Consider the following 15,172-nt stretch of genomic DNA (forward strand, 5'->3'; position numbering starts at 1 on the left):
TTAATTCATACGCAAATTACCCATAAAGCTGTCTGAGAAATGAGCGCAGTAAGAAGAATCTTCGCACTGGCAGGCTTGCTGCCACACGTTACCTCGCGTAGCATTTGATGTTATTAAACCTTGGGACAAATTTAAAAAATTAAATAAGCAAGAAGCTTAAACGTACCTGGTTCCTGCACCCATCGGAGCGTCCTCCCAGAGCGCACAACATAGCGCAACAGTGCGTCGGCATTGCACATTTTTAACGATGCGCAGCCGGGTTAACTCCAACGTTGGGCAGCGGTTTCGTTTTCTCTGCCAAACCAACATGGCTGGCCTTGTTCTCGGAGCGCCAAGGGATGGCGCATATCGTCTATTGGCTCAACTCTGGAAAGGAGCTACTGAATCTTTCCTCCCGAAGTGCGAAAATATGAAACGCAATGCTCGTCTCTAATATGTTCCAATTCCTGCGCAAACACATTGCTTTTCGTGTCCCACACTTCCCATGAGTACTCTAACATTGGACACACCAACGTTTTATATGAAGTTAGATTTCTTTCACTTCAGGTAAAATTTAGTGTTCACCTGAGGCAGCCTAACTTCTTATTAGCTTTAACAACGATGGACAGGACACGTGGCCCCCAATGAAAGTTCTAGCTCACAGTCATCTCTAGGTATCAAAATTCATTTGTGCGTGGGAACGTGTTTCCTTCTGCGGATTAACCAAACTCTAGCGGTGGACGTTTGTGTGACGTAGTCATGAATGTTGATTTATTGCGGCTTAATGACGCTTTCAATAATTTTCACCAGTCACTGATCTTACCCAAGTACTAATTATGTAAATTGGTCGTCTACTGTCTCAATGTGGATGTAAATGATGCTGTCGTCTGCAAATAATCCTAATTTAATCAACCTGTTCGCCCTTTTTTTCATTAATGTAGAGCAGGAACAATTAAAGTCCAAGTACCGAACTTTGCGGTACCCCCAATCTTAATTGACATGTGCTGGACATATTTGCGGTGATGAATACGAACTGTACATCGTACCAGTTATTCTCTTTTGAAACATGCCTCATCTTGGAGTTAAGTTGCCATAGGCCTTCGCAAAAATTGAGAAATATACAGTTATCGGTCGCTTGCGATCACCAAACCCTCAGAAGTCATGCGTAAGTTCTACTAATAGTGTTACTGTTGACTGGCGCCGTTGAAAGTTATGTTTAAGTGGATTTATTATGTTATTATCGGTTAAGTGTTGTCGGACATGGAAGGATCCCTCGTCTCCTCTCTCCTGAGAAGAGCAAAGTGAATCTGCTCCTCCGAAGCGGAGAAAAAAGCAGAAGCCACCGTTCTCGCCGACCTACAGAAGAATGGCTACATACGTATCTTTATTCAACGCGTTGGTCGCCGTGAAGCTCGGAGGACAAGAGAACTAGCGAACAATGAAACAACGAAACGCGTGCGCGTTGTGCTTCCATATGTGAGGGGATGAGCCAGCGATGGCGTAGAGGTAGAACATCCGCCTCGCGTGCAAGAGGACCGGGGTTCAAATCCTGGTGCCGCGCATTGCTCCACCGGGTTTAAAAAAAAAAAAATCCGCGTGTCGATGGAATTGCATAATCAGGCCTGGAGTGCGGCCTTATCTCGGTGACCAGAACCGACAACGCACTCTCTCACCAGAGCAGGATTTGGCCACCCTGGTGTAGTACTTGGCCACAACCTTCTATGATCAAACCAATTAACCCTCGGCCCTCAGTCCCCAGCGGCTGCAGAGCAACTGACCACGGCGGCGGTCAGACCTGTGACGCAGCGGAGGGTGTTAAGCATCTCTGGCTCCGGACAGGCCGCCATTGGAATCTGAACCTGGCAACGTTTAACGCTAGAACTTTAGCTAGTGAGGCTAGCCTAGCAGTGCTGTTCGAGGAACTAGCGGGAATTAAATGGGATGTGATAGGGCTTAGCGAAGTTAGGAGGACAGGTGAGGCGTATACAGTACTAAAGGACGGACACATACTGTGCTATCGCGGGTTAGAGGGTAGACGAGAACCAGGTGTGGGTTTCCTCATTAATAAGGATATAGCTGGCAACGTAGAGGAGTTCTACAGTATTAACGAGAGGGTAGCAGCTATAGTAATTAGGCTGAATAGGAGGTACAAGCTGAAAGTGGTGCAGGCCTACGCACCCACATCCAGCCATGATGACCAGACCGTTGAAAGCTTCTATGAGGACGTAGAATCAGCAATGAATAGAGTAAAATCGCAGTACACTATACTGATGGGCGACTTCAATGCGAAGGTGGGCAAGAAGCAGGCTGACGACCACGCGGTAGGTGACTATGGGATAGGCTCTAGAAATAGCAGGGGAGAGTTATTAGTCGAATTCGCGGATAGAAATAATTTACGGATCATGAATACCTTCATCCGCAAACGAGAAAACAGGAAGTGGACCTGGAAGAGCCCCAATGGTGAGATTAAAAATGAAATAGACTTCATACTATGCGCTAAACCTGGCATCATTCAGGATGTGGCCGTCCTCGGAAGGGTGCGTTGCAGCGACCATAGAATGGTAAGGTCTAGAATTAGCCTAGACTTGAAGAGGGACCGGAAGAAGCTAGCGAAGAAGAAGACCATTAACGAGTTAGCCGTAAGAGGGAAAGCACAGGAGTTTAGGATAGCGCTGCAAAACAGATACTCGGCTTTAACTGAGGAAGATGATCTTGATGTTCATTCAATGCACGATAACCTGACATCAATAATTACGGAGTGCGCAGTAGAAGTAGGCGGCAGGACAGTTCGAAAAGATACCGGGAAGCTATCTCAGGTGACGAAAGATCTGATTAAGAAGCGCCAAAACATGAAGGCATCTAACACTACCGATAGAATAGAACTAACGGAGCTATCAAAGTTAATAAATAAGCGCAAGGTAGCCGACATAAGGAAGTTTAATATGGAGAGAATTGAGCATGCTCTAAAGAACGAAGATAGCCTAAAAACAGTGAAGAGGAAACTAGGCATAGGTAAAAACCAGATGTATGCATTAAGAGACAAGCAGGGCAATGTCATTAGCAATATGGATAAGATAGTTAACGTAGCCGAAGAGTTCTACACAGACCTGTACAGTAGCCAATGTAATCAGAACGCTAATGAGAAAGACAGCAGTGCACAGCAATGCGTTATCCCGCCAGTAGCGAAAGATGAAGTAAAGAAAGCCTTAGAAGCAATGAAAAGGGGAAAAGCAGCTGGGGAGGATCAGGTAACAGCAGATCTGTTGAAGGATGGAGGGGACATCGTGCTAGAAAAACTAGCCACCCTGTATACGCAATGCCTTATGACCTCGACTGTACCAGAAGCTTGGAAGAATGCAAACATTATCTTAATTCATAAGAAGGGAGACGCCAAGGACTTGAAAAATTACAGGCCGATCAGCTTACTATCCGTTGCCTACAAAGTATTTACTAAGGTAATCGCTAATAGAGTCAGGGCAACGTTAGACTTTAATCAACCAAATGATCAGGCAGGCTTTCGTAAAGGATATTCTACAATAGATCATATTCACACCATCAATCAGGTGATAGAGAAATGCGCAGAATATAACCAACCTATATATATAGCTTTCATTGATTACGAGAATGCATTCGACTCAGTGGAAACCTCAGCAGTCATACAGGCATTGCGTAATCAGGGGGTAGAAGAGCCTTATGTCAAAATACTGGAAGATATATATAGCAACTGCACAGCTACTATAGTCCTCCATAAAGTCAGCAATAAAATTCCAATAAGGAAGGGCGTCAGGCAAGGAGACACAATCTCGCCAATGCTGTTCACCGCATGTTTGCAGGAGGTATTTCGAGGCCTGAATTTGGAACAGTTGGGAATAAGAATAAATGGAGAATACCTAAATAATCTGAGATTTGCTGATGACATTGCCTTGCTGAGTCACTCAGGAGGTGAACTGCAAATCATGATCAACGAGTTAGACAGGCAGAGCAGATCGATGGGTCTAAAAATTAACATGCAGAAAACCAAGGTAATGTTCAACAGCCTAGCAAGGGAACAACAGTTCACAATTGGCAGCGAGAGCCTAGAAATTGTGCCGGAATACGTCTACTTAGGGCAGGTAGTGACAGCTGATCCGGATCATGAGAGAGAATAACTAGAAGGATAAGAATGGGGTGGAGCGCATATGGCAAATTCTCGCAGATCATGAGTGGCAGTTTACCAATTTCCCTCAAGAGGAAAGTGTACAACAGCACAATCTTACCTGTACTCACCTACGGGGCAGAAACGTGGAGGCTAACGAAAAGAGTTCAGCTTAAGTTAAGGACAACGCAGCGAGCCATGGAAAGAAAAATGATAGGTGTAACGTTAAGAGATCGGAAGCGGGCAGAGTGGGTGAGGGAACAAACACGGGTTAATGACATCCTAGTCGAAATCAAGAGAAAGAAATGGGCTTGGGCAGGGCATGTAATGCGAAGGCAAGATAACCGCTGGTCTTTAAGGGTAACGGAGTGGGTTCCAAGAGAAAGTAAGCGTAGCAGGGGGCGGCAGAAGGTTAGATGGGCGGATGAGATTAAGAAGTTTGCAGGCAAAGGGTGGATGCAGCTGGCAAAGGATAGGGTTAATTGGAGAGACATGGGAGAGGCCTTTGCCCTGCAGTTGGTGTAGTAGGGCTGATGATGATGTGAGGGGAACCAGCGAGGAATTACCACGCATTATCGGAAAGCATGGACTCTACGTGGCTGAAAAACCTGTTTGGACAATCAGCCGCTTCTTACTACGACCAAAAGACCACGTCCCAAGAGAAAAACAACCGAGTGTTGTCTACAAAATCCTATGCTCAGAGTGCCCGGCTTCATACATCGCCGTAAAAATGCGAAAATGTCATCCGGGTAATGAATTCAGTAGCCAACCCCCTCGCCTAACACTGCGAGCGCGCCGACCACCGGATAACCTTCGAGGAGGTGAGCGTCTTGGCCGTGGAGCCAAACCTGTTCAAGAGGCCACATGTGGAGTTATGGCACATCCGGCTCACAAAGGAGGCGACAAATAGGACTCCAGTAACGCTCCCTTCCACGTACATTAGTGGACTGCGCCACGTGCTAACAAAGGGAGAGAGAAGGAAGCAACCCGCTGCTGCTGCTGGCTCACTTTAGTCACCGCTTAAGAGTGGACCAAGTTGGTACCGATGCGTTGGGTAAAGGTAAAAGATTTTGGTTGGCGTCAGTTTTCTCTCTACAGACGATGAACACTCTGCAGACGATGAATACAAATTTTTCCACCCAGACTTTGGGCTGGAGGCGCAGCGACGTGGATGGCTCCTGTAGCATCACATTACGAGCTCGCCATTTCAAAGGGTGCTGAAGTACGAGCTCACCTTTCAACCTCAGACGCCCGATATCCATCAGAGAGGCTCCACAATAGTGAATGTGGTCTTAGGAGACTCCGATGAGACAAGTGAAAGGGGTCGCTTGTACTGGGCGTGTCATGCTAATAAAACGACAATTCAATGGACCCCAACAACACCCTATTGAACACAAAATAGTAAGGTTTCAAGACGGCAGCATCACTCGCCCTTTCCTTTGAATTTCAGAGGGCACGTACAAGAGAAGCTGAAAACTTTTTCGAATAAAGAAATTTGCTTTTGTGCCATCTAGACCCTGTCTTCCCCAACGCAGTTAGGGTTAGAATTATTGCGCTGGGTGAGCGCCGTTATTGCAGGAACTGAGTTATCTACACATTCGTGTGCTGTGCGATGTCAGTGCACGTTAAAGATCCCCAGGTGGTCGAAATTATTCCGGAGCACTCCACTACGGCACCTCTTCTTCCTTTCTTCTTTCACTCCCTCCTTTATCCCTTCCCTTACGGCGCGGTTCAGGTGTTTAACGATATATGAGACAGATACTGCACCATTTCTTTTCCCCCCAAAACCAATTATTATTATTATTATTATTATTATTATTATTATTATTATTATTATTATTATTATTATTATTATTATTATTATTATTATTGTTATTATTATTATTATTATTATTGTCTACACCATAGCGACTATATACACACTCTAAGTGAGGTGACAGAGAAATACGCGGAATATAACCAACCTCGATATAAAGCGTTCATTGATTACGAGAAAGCATTTGATTCAGTGAAAACTTCAGCAGTCATGCATGTATTTTGGAATAAGGGTGCACAAGTTTTTAGTGTGAAAATACTGGAAGATATAACTCCGTGTCTACCATAGTTCATAACGTTAACAATAAAATTTAATAATAAAGGGTGTCAAACAGGGAGACACGATCTGGGGATACGATCTCGACAATGCTATTCAACGCCTATTTACGGGTAGCGTTCTAAGGCCTGGATTCTGAAGAATTGAGAATAAAAGTAATGGAGAATACATTTGTAATTTTCGATTCGCTCATGACATTTCATTGCTATGTCACTCAGGAGATGAGCTGCAAAGCATGATGAATGAGTCAGACAGGCAGAGTACAAGGGACGGTATTAAAATTAACACGCAGAAAACCAAAAATAATGCTCAACGGGAGGCAAACCAAAAATAATGCTCAATAATGCTGGGAGGCTTTAATGGCCAGCCAGAAAGAAGAACAAAAAGAAGTCATCCGTCTGGCTTTGGACACCGCTGAATCCCAAGGGATCCCAGCCTGCTGAAAGGGGAGGAAGATGACGGCGGTCAAGATTCGTCGTTGTCGCCCTCTGATTCCTTGACGGGTACAAATAAAGTTATTTCATCATCATCATCAACGGTCTTGCATGAGAACAGTTCACAATTAATAACGAGGTGCTAGGAGTTTTAAGGAAATACGCCTACTTAGGGCTGGCAGTGCCCACCAATTCGTATTTATTTATTTATTTATTTATTTATTTATTTATTTATTTATTTATTTATTTATTTATTTATTTTTATTTTACAATACTGCCTCTCTCAGCCGAGAGCCTAGCAGAAGGGCATAAAAAATGAATTCTTCTACGCATACAAGTATACGTGTGAGTGACACAAATCACAAAGAAACAACATTATTCATCAAAATACAAGAGACAAGGTAATAGAAGCATACAATAGAAAACAACGTAGTATATAATGACAACTGTGCCCGTCATAGTCATAAGCAAAAACGAGAAAGTTTAAAGAAGCAACTGCATTTCAATTCTACTTATTGAGAGTGCTACCAAAAATAGAATCGCGAACAAACGTTAGAAGATCTTAATAAACTTTTGTGATTAACTCTAACTGTGAAACAAACCCGGATAATGAATTTGTTGTTGTTAATGATGAGCTAAGTTCATTCCATTCTCTGATCACGCGAGGAAAAAATGGGTACCTGAATGTGTCGTTAGAGAAAGAATACTTAGTTAGCGTATGCTCGTGTTGATACCGTGTTTTTCTAGCTTGCGAATATGAAATGTACTGGGTGGTATTCATTTTATACTGACAATGCAGAATTCTAAAAAGGAACTTAAGTCGAGCTTGTTTTGCTCTCGACAATAGTGTGTTAAGGCCTGAACAAGCTAAGAGACGCGAGGGTGAGTCAGTAGGACGGTATTTGCTGTGAACGAACCTTACGGCTTTTCTTTGTACGCCTTCAAATTTAGCTATGTTGCTGTGTAAGGAAACCAAACTGTGTTAGCGTATTCTGAAATAGGTCTCACAAATGTTGTTACGCAAGAAGCTTAATATTCATTAGAGCGAGCTTTAGGCGCCTTTTTAGATACAATAGCTTTCGCAGTGCAGTAGATGTAATATTAGCTATGTGTGTTTCCCATTTGAGGTTAGATGTAAATGTTATGCCTAAGTATTTATGTTGATCGACCTTCGAAAGAGGCATGTTTTGTTATCATCAGAGGGAAATAACGAGAAGAATAGGAATGAAGTGGAGCGCATAGGGCAGGTTCTCTCAGGTCATGAATGGCAGCTTACCAATATCCCTCAAGAGAAAAGTACCCAACCTCTGTATCTTACCGGTACTCGCTTATGAGGCAGAAACGTGGAGGCGAAAGAAGAGGGTTCAGCTTAAGGACAACGCAGCGAGGTATTGAAAAAAGTGGTAGATGAAATGTTAAGAGACCGGAAGCCGGTGAAGCGGATGAGGAGGCAAACACAGATTAATGTCATCTCAGTCGAAATCAAGAGGAAGAAATTGGCTTGGGCAGAGCATGTAATGGGAATCTAGCTAGCGGCTGCTCCTCAAAGGTAACGGACTGGATTCCAATAGAAGGCAAGCGTAGCAGGGGACGCCGGAAAGTTAGGTGGGTGGAAGAGAATAAGAAGTTCGTGGGGCTACGATGGCCACAGCTTGCCGAGGACAGGGTTAATTGGTGAGGCATGGGAAAGGCTTTACCTTGGAGTAGGCGTAGTCACATTGATGAGGATGATGAAAATGCCGAAACGAACCAGGCTATGAGGGAAACCAAATTGGAGGGATTCGAATAATTTTGGGCACATGGGGTTTTCTTGAACTTACTCTTACAGAGCACACAGTACAGGTGCCTCTGGCATTTTGCCTTCATTTTGTGGGGATTGTATCCCCGTCTTTCGGGTTGCAACCGACCACCATAACAACTGATCTAACGCGGCGGCTTAGTAAAAACACTTCCGACGAGCACCATGAACTATTGCGTTAAGAGCCTGTTCTAACTTGCCAGCAGTGCTTGTTACAGGGGTACACAGGATGTCCCACTTCCTCGCCTTCTGAAAGTAATAAATGTTGTGCCTCTTGCGACTCCTTTTGTATCTTACAGTGCTTTTCAGCTGGCGCGTGTCCAGCAAGTGGCCACGCCTCTCGTGGAGTGGTCGATTTTTCAGCGCGCTTTAAAATGCATAAATGCTTCGCGGCGTCTTGCGCTCCGTCCTTTACCACCGTCCACAATATACGGTTTTCGCCATTTTGCCCATTACGCCGTTGCCTGCCCGAAGTTTAAATCTAACTCGAAATTAATCCGCCTTAGGCAGTATTTCTACGTTCAGCTGCACCTTACACGTCGGAAGCAGCTTCTTGCCGCATCATGACATGCATAGCTACGCGCATAGACTGCGTGAAATATTCAGCGATGGCTGTGGTTCAGCCTTATTGCATATCAGCTTCTGTTGCTCATTCTGTTCCATCAAGCATTAGTGGACCTCCTGGTTGAGCCCACCAACATAACAAACAGGGGCCAATAGCTCGGGTTCATTTTGCTCGCGTAGCTAACCAACTTTCTCGCTCGTCTGAAAATCTGAGCCACTAGAAGACCAACCAGCTACTCACTCATCCGTTCCTTTACCTCGTAACATAGAAAACACACTTCTCTCTCGGTCGGAAGTAAACATTCTACTTAATAAATATACTACGGTGGCCTAGGGCACTAACTCAGCTTTGGAAAGCAAAAATTAAGCCGTTGATCGCTGGCTTGGAAAGACACTTCCCTGTTTGTGAACATACAAAAATTTAGGGACATGCTTTTACAGGTGTTCCTCGCGCTGACTTACAGTAAGAGACTTCGCTGTGTTTTAGTGAACAACTACTTCTTCTAATTCTTGTTCATCGATAGACCACCGAGGAAGGGAAGCCCTGGAGTTTCTCATTACAGGATGGGACAGCTGGCTTCGGCGCAACGCAAAGTTGTTAATTTCCGGGCTGAGTAGTTCAGGTGGCGTGATTTTTTCATACTAAGCCAAAAATAGTGAACCTGGTATCTGCTCGTTTTCGCTAGCAGTTTGGAACATCACGGCTCACGGAATACGCTGAAGACGTCTTCCGTCTTTCTCAATTATGCCCTAGCAGACCCCTCACAGCTTCCTGATAACTTGCCAAATTAAAACCTCGCTTCTGCTTAACGCGGAAACTTGGGCTAGTTGGACAGCGTTTGAAATCATTTTTGCTACCGCTTAGTGAACACACAGACAAAGCCGTTTACATAACTGTCCTGTGTATTTGTGTTCTTTGTCTGTGTGTTCACTAAGCGCTAGCAAAACTGATTCCTCGCTTCTTCGCTAGCAGTTTGGTACATCACGGCTCACCGGATACACTGAAGACGTCTTCCGTCTTTCTCTTCTGTTCTAGCTGACCACTCGCAGCTTTCTGATAACTTGTCACATTGGAACCTCACTTCTTCAATCGGAGGAATCGACTCTCAGTAGTACCCGCAATTATGTACCAGGTTAGCAGGAAGAAATGAGAGAAAAGCAAACCTACGAGTGGTTTTAATCATAAGGCAGGAAGTGCTACACTACAAATGTTAAAGTCTCAACCTTCTCCTTTACTGTTTCTCTCCCTTTTCAGTGTTACAGCCAGTACATACTGTCCCAAAGAGCCAAGTGAAGAGGAACAACGGGAGCACCCCTGTGTCGGGGCTGTATGTTCTTTTATTATATTCTGCACTGCTCTCTGCATGCATACTGCATCCCACATAATAGAGGTGCTTGTACGCTTACAGTTTGCCATATCACAGATTCACGTTTCACTATTTATGGCGAGGAATGCGTAGACCTGCCAAAATTAGTTTTTCGATACTTAGCGAAACTTACCGACGAGCAGGAATAGTCTTAAAATTCATTTTTCCACGTTCAACAATGTTATTTGTGGTCATGCAAACGTTCAACGCAATGAAAGTTTATCCCTGTGGCGTGAAATGTTCTGCACGTTGGGGCCAGAAGTGTCGGCACCACATTTGCTGCATTCTGCGTCTGTGATTGCGTCGAACTGCTAGAAACATTTAAACGCCAGGAATGTTGAGGTGCAAGCGCGCAACGTTACAGCATTTTAGACAGCCTTCTCTTGGATGCCTTTTACATAACTGCGGATCCCCTTAATATCTGCGTTGTCCGCGCCCTTTTCACCCACCTAACCATGATGATAATATCTTGAACACCCATTGTGTGTTGTGCGCCGGACTACGCGTGACAAATATCGTCACTTGTATGCTTTTTAAAGCACAATCAGTGCAAGCCATTCTTCATTCTTCTCAGTAGCTGAATCATTGCAAACGCTTTTGCCAAATGTATGTGCATGAAATCCTAATTCTACTTGGTCTCCAAGCAAACGATGCAATCCTCGTACTTGTGTTTTGGTGCCATGAATAGCAGAGGAATCATGGTGCAAGTGCATGGCGCGCCTGTGAGGAGAAAAGCGTTATCTGGAACATGGAGTTGCCCCGCCGCGGTGGCTCAGTGGTTAGGGCGCTCGACTACTGATCCGGAGTTCCCGGGTTCGAACCCGACCGCGGCGGCTGCGTTTTTATGGAGGAAAAACGCTAAGGCGCCCATGTGCTGTGCGATGTCAGTGCACGCTAAAGATCCCCAGGTGGTCGAAATTATTCCGGAGCCCTCCACTACGGACCTATTTGTTCCTCTCTTTTTTCACTCCCTCCTTTATTCCTTCCCTTACGGCGCGGTTCAGGTGTTCAACGATATATGAGACAGATACTGCGCCATTTCCTTTCCACCAAAAACCTATTATTATTATTATTAACATGGAGTTGCTTAATAGTACCTGGGAAGAAAACTGGCGCAGCAGCACTTCAACTGCTGAGGAGATGTGCATGAATGCCTGGAAGATGATGTTTGAGATTTCGCTCGGCTATTGTTCGGCATGACGCGTAGATTCAGTTGTAACAATAGCCGTCTCTTCGAGGAAAACATTGAATGTATGCGGTGTAAGTTTGCATATTGGTCTATAGCTTGTAATAAATAAAATGTTTAAATTGGAAAACTCAATACTAAAATCATATTACCTGCGCAAGGACGTTAGTCTTGTCTGGCGCTGCTGCCCGTCGTGAGGCATAATTAATCTTTTCCACGCAAGACTGCCCGATCGAAATTAGAATCCTCGTCTGCCAGCATTCCAGCTGCAGATGAAGTGCCGCCAATGAAGTAAGTGCTCTTTAAAAAATCACATAGACGGCGGCACGACATTTTCTTCCTGGTAATTTGGAGAAACTATGATCCGATTGGAGTATTTTACCGGTTAAAATTGACACAAAACCTTCTTCTAGAAAATCACCTCCACTACACGTCAAATTTACGTGAAATATTTACATTGATAGATAGGACAGTTAACGCAAAGAAGGAATTTTATAATGTCTTCATACCGCTAACAAGGCTACTTAATTTATTGATGCCCATGTTATCCCAGTAAAATTATGTTTACACTGGGAACTCGCCTGCACGTATAAGCCGTACTGAACGGAACCGAGAGGCTGGCACTGGCACCAGAGTTCACAATAAATTACTCTGTTCAAACCGATGCGCGAGAGAATAAGCATGCCACGGAAGCATTCACTCCTGAGCTGTCGGCTCGCAAAAGGTGAAGTTAGAAATGAAGGCAAACAGGCATTTGATCGGAGACTGGAAAGTGATTCAAAATTCTGTCCGCCTGAGTAAAATGTAAGCATAAACTCTCCTTCTTTCAGCGTGAACTTGCTTCTATTATAACATCAAAATAAACTTACAACTCCTTTTTAGGCTAAGGCATACAAAAAAATAAATGACCTGACTCACATATTTATCATTAGTACTGCAGAAGTTAATCATATAGTGCGTGGATCCTACTTGATTTTCCACTAGGAATTATATGATAACTATTTATTTAGGAGTCTTCAGTTTTGCCCCAAAAATTTTATGTGCATAAAAACAAACATAAAACTGTAGGCATTATGTAGAGCAACAAGAATTCAGTATTAGGATTTTTTCGTTAAAACGTATGACAATACAAATACGGCCGCCTCCTCAAATGCGTAATGATGCTGAGCCATGCACCTTTCGTGTTGACAATCAGTGACCCCTAGAAATAAGCGGCAAAGTATGCGCCAAGAAAATGAATTTTAGAACGCCGCGCCTGTCGACTCTCAACGCCACCTTGAAAGGAACGTCGAATGGTCTGTTGCCTACCCGTGGTGTGTCGAAACGAAATGTACAGTCAGAAGCTGGTAAGCGAGCAAAGAAACCGAGCCGCGAAAGTGGTGTCATTTGATCAGCCCTCAAAGACGCCACTAAAGGCTTTGTGTATCCAAGAGCTCTCGCTTTCAAGTTTCCGGTCACTCTGTCGCAACAGTTTCTCTCTTAAATAAAGCTCTCTGGTAAGCACGTGCACTGGAACATTGTTTGAATTTATGGAGTTTTACGCTCCAAAGCAACTCAGGCTATGAGGGATGCAGTAGTGGAGGGCTTCGGATGATTTCGGCTACGCGAAGTTCGTTATACTTTGTGCAGTTGCAGGACACGCATCCTACTTGCTTCAAGTGCCGGGAAACGTAAAGCTATGTACCTGCCCATCATATTTTTACGTGGGGAAGACCACCGAACTATCAAGCATGTCATTCAGTTTGTTTTCATATTTCGCTAAGTAGCCTCCTTGGTGTTCTTTGTGTTTTTATAAGCGGTAGTGCAGAGTTGTACGAGGCTATCCTTAGTTGGGAAAAACTTTGTAACATTGTTGAGCTTTAAATATAAGGATTTTACCATCACTAAACTGACTTGTTATGTTTCTGTACGTAATATTTTATTAACATAAAAGCTGCTTAACTCATTCACAACACTGAAGTAAGAATACATAACACAGTTGTGCTCCTGATACGAAGCCCTTAGGTAGGACTTCGCACCCCACTTCTCTGCCAAACCATTGGTCGAAACAACTTGCAAATATTGTCTTTCAATTCTTAAACCAATTTGTTGAGCAACTGTGCTATTTTTATGCATGAGAGACATGAAGGGAAGTTGCACCTTTAAGGGATAACGAGAAATGACATCGCACATACACGGGCTTAGATCTACATTCGAAATACCAATACGCCTACAAGGGAGTAAAAAGGGAGTAAACTGTCCTCTTGCGTACACCCTTTTGCAAAAGGGTGTACGCTAGGTAGTCCCGTGTTGCTGTCGAGCTGAAAAATGTGCCTCATCAGTTTTTAAAACGGAAAGCGAGTCATTTACCGCTTCATATGATATTTTTTTTTCTTTTTTTTTTGTTCTTAGTATCTTGGGCAAGAAACTCAGAGTCCTAGACATCTAGGTTTCATTCTAATATCAGAGTTCATTTTCTTGTCACAATTAACTGCATCAAACATGTGATAACTCACTATTACGTTTTGTGGATAACCATAATAAGGGCCGCAACTCACGTTAGTGCATTGATTTAGGGTTGCTTCCATTTGTGATTTGACAGTTTATTAATTTTGGTGTACCCAGCTGGGGAATACACCTTCCTAGATGATGGCTCAGCTGTCATTCCTGCTAAGTTTTTTTTTTCCACGTAAAAATTTCCGTTCATTGCCGTACTCCGCTTTGAAACAGATACTCCTGACACATATTCACAATAACAACATTGTTCTTGTAGTTTTGCGGCATTGGCCCCTGCAGGCCCCCATGTCACTGCGACAGCGGAGCTCATCATTGCCATGGATACTGCCGCCTCAGCAAATCAGTGAGTGCGCAATGACCAGGATTGGAGCCGGTGGAGCCGTCGATTTCCTTCTTCTACGTCGCAGAGACAGGTGTGCAATTCAGGCGGCGTTAAAACAGAGCTCTTCTCTTCTCTCTCCTGCAATAAATAAAGGTTACCACACGGGTACTGAGTGTCTGCTTCGTGATACAGCGGATTAAATTAAAAAAATCTGAAACATGCCTTTAGCACGCCAAGACCATGATATTGTCACCAAGCAATGCATAGGGCACGCCGTAAATGCGCTTTGTGCTCTATGCACAACCGTGGTGTGGGTTGCGATTTGCCGCTTTTCATAGCCCGAGTGGGAGGACTGCATGTTAAAGAGAGTTCAAAGCCGGCGTGTGCTTTCACGATTATTAATTGCAGTGGAAAAAAAAAGGAGCTGAAAGCGCCGGTCTGGAGGCTCATATTGAGATAGCGGGCTCAATGCAACTGGCTTTGTTTTATGCACCAAATGATTTTAGCTCACTTCGTTCGAGTGCCCGTTATCTACGGAGAATTTATATCATACAAATTCGCTATGCAGATAAACTGGTATCAACGCTCCACACGCTTCCGCGAGAACAACGATCAGCCGGCTGACGTGTCTTGAAGTTTATGCATGCACTCTCTGCCGAGAGCTGTACATTCTGAACCCGAATACGGCTATATTCTATAGCCTTATAGCGCACACACCTTCATAAAAGAGAGTTGCGATACAGTAAAGTTCACACCCTTTAAACTACTTCCAGTTTAGAGTGTAGGCGGCACAGAGCAG

At 44.1% G+C, this 15,172-nt stretch overlaps 1 long non-coding RNA gene across 1 annotated transcript in view; it reads left to right on the forward strand.

Annotated features, from left to right (window-relative positions):
• The window catches only part of LOC144123144 (uncharacterized), a 62,371-nt gene extending 47,889 nt beyond the window's left edge, over window positions 1–14,482 (forward strand). The window contains exons 3-4 of the long non-coding RNA XR_013313023.1: window positions 10,258–10,330; window positions 14,308–14,482. This is a non-coding gene — a long non-coding RNA (uncharacterized LOC144123144). The remainder of the gene's footprint in view (window positions 1–10,257; window positions 10,331–14,307) is intronic.
• Window positions 14,483–15,172: the final 690 nt, after the last annotated feature.

The sequence above is a fragment of the Amblyomma americanum genome, chromosome 3 (genome assembly GCF_052857255.1).
Source record: "Amblyomma americanum isolate KBUSLIRL-KWMA chromosome 3, ASM5285725v1, whole genome shotgun sequence".
Classification (NCBI taxonomy): Eukaryota; Metazoa; Arthropoda; class Arachnida; order Ixodida; family Ixodidae; genus Amblyomma; species Amblyomma americanum.